This window comes from Macadamia integrifolia, unplaced genomic scaffold (assembly GCF_013358625.1).
Source record: "Macadamia integrifolia cultivar HAES 741 unplaced genomic scaffold, SCU_Mint_v3 scaffold1548, whole genome shotgun sequence".
Taxonomy (NCBI): Eukaryota; Viridiplantae; Streptophyta; class Magnoliopsida; order Proteales; family Proteaceae; genus Macadamia; species Macadamia integrifolia.
Genome location: NW_024868254.1, coordinates 34,911 through 39,583, shown reverse-complemented (window position 1 = coordinate 39,583; position 4,673 = coordinate 34,911). Strand labels below are relative to the sequence as shown.

The 4,673-nt window shown below is 39.0% G+C and overlaps 1 pseudogene; it reads right to left on the bottom strand.

Annotated features, from left to right (window-relative positions):
- Positions 1–586: 586 nt before the first annotated feature.
- LOC122064161 lies at positions 587–4,673 on the bottom strand (annotated as a pseudogene).

Here is a 4,673-nt window from a genome sequence, read left to right as displayed (position 1 = left end):
TTTTCCTAGAGAAAATTAAAAAAAAATAAAGAAATATTATGGTATCTTATGTTCTATATGTCCAAGTGACATATCCCAAGGAAATTGGACAGATCCTGATATGATTTAATCAAAATACGAATGCTCCAGATCCAGGAATCAATGTAGGACTCAAGCACAGAAGCATGTAATTTCTCATTACATCTCAAAGATACCTCACTAGCTGGTGAGGAAGCTAAATTTAAAACTCTCTCCAACTGCTTCCCTTGCTATTTAAAATATCTCTCCATTACATTTGAGTTTAAAAAATCATTCAAGGACATGCACTGTCAAGATATTCCCAACTAAACTTAGAAGTGACTATGACTTGAGCACAAACCAAAGGTGGAGACAGCCTACATATTAAAGGAAAAAAGAACCAGAGGCAATTTTCTTTTTGTTTTGGTAAAACTAGAGGCAATTTTCACGTAACAAGTATAAAGTGCAGATACAATTTCTTTATTTTCATATACTAAGTATAGTGCAGATACAATTTCTTTTCTGATCTTAAATCTTAATTGGGAGTAACAGTCACAACTTAAAAAAAAAAAGTATAAATTAGCCATACTTACATAACATGGACAGAAGATGGCCCAGAAACAGCAGCAACTCTCTGCACACACTGGGCTTCACACTGGTAGAGCTCCTTTAATTCTTTCTTTGCTTTCCGAGCCTCTCGTCATTCCTCTTTTACTGCAGCCTGAATGTACAGAAATCACAGTTAAATATATTGGCATTAACAGCATCAGCACACAAACACACGCGCATGAACAGATCTCAACATCTGAGCCTCATCCCTACTATTTAGGACACACAACATGAATCCTGGCCAAAATCCAAATCCTCATTGCCAGCATCATCCTCATCATCCTAAAACCATGCCTGTTTCAACCAAATCTTCTGAGGCTCATCTTCACCATTTAAATACCTTTCATCATTACACATGCTCCACCATTAAGTAGAGTCTTATAATTCATGTCGGAGATATGGTGAAACGCTATAATTTTCAAACAAACCTCTTTCATCTAGGCTAAGGATCAGAAATGTAATGCAAATCACAGATCCAGCTGATTCCTCTAATTATAACATAATAATCTAACACAGTTTCGGGATAAAGGGCAAGATATATTTCCCATCTTGAGTTTTCCCGGCTTCTGCATCCATGTGTGGAAAAATAAGTTCTGTTTATAAGCTTTGAAAAAAAAAAGGAAAGAATCAGGCATCACTTAAGAACAGTTGAAACAAGCAGGAAGCAGTTACCTTCCTTTCTTTCTTTCCTTCCTTTGACTCTTGGTCATGAGGTCTCCTCTTCGGCGTCTCAGGTTTTGTGCTTGGCTCCTTCTTCACCTTCTCCACAACAGCTTTTCTACTGTGAGGTAAAAATTCAACTGGAAGCCTCTCCTAGTCTCCTTTCCACGAAGAGAAATAACATGCTCGCTGGCAGCAGCTTTAGAGACAGTTTCAGCCAGTTTCTTCTTTCTGCCATATTCTGGAGCTTCAATTTTCCCAGGGTGATTATCAAGATTCAAGTATGTAGAAACAATAGTTTCACAGTCCCACACCTCAGATTCATCACCACTTTCCTCTAGAACCATCACATCCTCATTATCTTCATTTTCATTGTACATCTCAGCATACTCTGCACACCGGCGGATCACATAGCAGCAGAGTCTATGAGTTCTCTACTGTCTGATCCACCAATTCTGTGCAAGAAATCAGCGGGAACTTTGTACTTGTCAACAAGATCCAACTCATCCACAACATGATCTTTAAGGACATGATTAAGCTTGTCTGCAAGGGATTCACCTTCTGCAGCTATGGAACCATCATTATCATAATCATAATCACTGTCCGGATCATATTCCTGAAGCGTGAGCTGCTATACAAGCAAAGGTTGTAAATGATAGAAACATATAAAATGACACGAGAGAAAAATTAAAAAACATGCATTACTTTACCATTAAAATCACAAACAGAATACCGATGTCCTAATTTTAACATCCAAGATTCATTCACACTGTTGACACATCATAAATTTTGCATTAAGAACATACGAGAATCAACCAGGAAATTTTTTCTGTTCGTATCATCGTATTCAGATGACAACTTAAACCAAGACCAAAAAAGCACCCAGGTCAATGAACAGTTAATAATGCATGGATTTTAAGCCTCAACAAGATGTTTTCACAGAAAAGATGAGCAAGTGAATTCATGATCTCAAGTTATTAATGGGGGCATAAAGAAGGGTAGGCATTGGTTAACCATGAATCACCCATCAACTATCCAAAGTTGGCACACCTATAAATGGATAAGACAGGAAATGATTAAAGCCATATGCTTACAATCAGAAACGAAGACGAGAAACTTATGGGATAACTTTGGGAAGTTTCTCCATAGGCATAGATATACCTCAAACTGTCAATTTGCCCAAATAATCAAACAATGTAATTGCAGCTAAAATTAAAATTCATGTTGCTGAGCCTGTTTTGTGAAGCAGCTGGTGAAATCAAGGTGGCAGTCATCAAGGAAGTTAGTGAAGGTACAAAGGTACAGGACTTCAATATTAGTGTGGAGCCTGGGACCATGTAAGGAGGTTCCTGCAACTAAAGCTCATATAGTTTGCATTCCTGACTGTCGTAGAAATTTTAAATGGATTTGAGTGCAGCACTTTATTTGGAGCTTCAAGACTGTGAGTGAAATTATAAAAGACCAACAAAAAGAAATAGGTGGAAAATTTTCTCACCATATCAAATTGCTCATCCAAAAGTCGACGAACCCTTGGCTCCTCAGCAACAATCTCTCGCTCTGCTTCATGGCTTCTTGATGCATCACAGCTAAGCAACTGAGATCCCTGTTCTTCAGCATAGCAAATAGCATGCTTGCTGACTTCTTGTCTAGTTACCCTGGATCGGTCAAATGAATTGATATTCTTATCCAGAACATCTTCCTTTTCTTCAAGAAGGTTTGCACGAACAACAAAATCTTCTTCCAAGTCCTCTACGTCCGAGCCAAACCTAGAAAAATCACCATCGTCAAGCAAAGCTGCAACTTCAGGATCAACAGCCTTCTGAATCTTTAAACCCACAGTCTTTGCTGCAGCATTGTACAAGGAATTCTCATTTGCATCATCATTGGCAAGTGAACGAGGCATGTGTACGGCGTACCTTCGAAGCATCATAAGCCTGAATAACAGAATAACAATTAAAAAATATATTATATTAACTCTTACAATGGAAGACCAAAAAAAGATCAATCTTTCTTCACAGTAATGCAATTTTACGGACCTTCACATCAAGTGGGAGCTGATCAAGCTTCGCTTTACTATTATGGTAAAAGGCGGAACCACCTCCGGTGTTCTTAATCTCCCGAAGATGAGAAAGATAGTTGTAACTGTCGTCCGGAAACCCAAGCTCCAAAATTTCTCTCCTTGGATGATCTGGTAGCGGCCCTGCACCAGTCACTAGACTTTGATTTTGGTTTCCATGGACTTCAAATCTGTCATTGTCAGCATCATCATCATCATCATCACCAGAAGCATCGGAAAAAATGGAATTCGGATCATTTGTGACATCAGTTTCGAAGGAATGACCAGGATGAGCAATGCCTCAGACGTCATGGACATCTCCGTCAAAGAATCCGTTAACCGAGTATGGATTATCATCAACCCTAACAAAAACTCGGTCTCCAGACGGATCACCATCATAACTGGGATCGGATGAGTCCCTTGCAAGTAGCTGAAAAGTTGCAGATTTTTTCTTTTGGATGAACTTCTTCTTCCCCATCTCTTGTCAGACTGTTAATGCTGGTACTTGACGGATAAACAGGAGACAAACCCGACCTTTCAAAGGCAGCAATGGTAGTATTCATATATCAGAGTCAGGAAATAAAACGAAAGCCCTAGTAGAAACACCCCCTCCCCCAACCCCCCAAACACACACACACACCCCATGATACAACTAGGTCAAAGAGTGTTTTCTGGTTCTTTGAAAATTCTAACCGTTAGGTTATGTTTGTTTCAAGTAAAATCCCTGCAAGTGAAGCAAAGTGAGAAAAAAATTGTTTTTAAAATTCGTTAAGAAAAAAAACTATGGAAAATTCAAGAATTATGCAACTAGATTTCTTAAAGTCAGTGCCAAAAAAAATTGGACCTTCAGTTTTAATACCTATTGTAGCCATTTTCACAACTATAAAGCTCCCAAACAACGTTCTTTGCTACAGTGATATACAGAGAATGCGTCACCAAATAAAGATGGAGAATGCTGAAACCAAATCCACTGACACCCCCTTAAAAGCATCTGGGATTTTTTTGACCCTTGCTGATTTTCTGGTTTCTCAATTGCTCTTCGAGAATAGAGGTATCTCGGTTGTAGATGGTCATTACTCATTACCACTACCACACTGAGAGAGAGAGAGAGAGAGAGAGAGAGAGAGAGAGAAAGAGAGGGCTTACCAATAAAATCGTTGGGTGCTTGGGCATCGCCTGAGTTCGGTTGAAGTATCGGTGGTCTGACGGTCTCATGTTTTCTTCAACAAGTGAGACGGACTGTAAGGCGGAAGAAGAAGACTATCAACCTTGAGAACTGATACCGATACCTGAACGATCTGGATCGGTATCAAGCATGGTTTACAGGGGAAATTTTTATCATTTTCTTTTT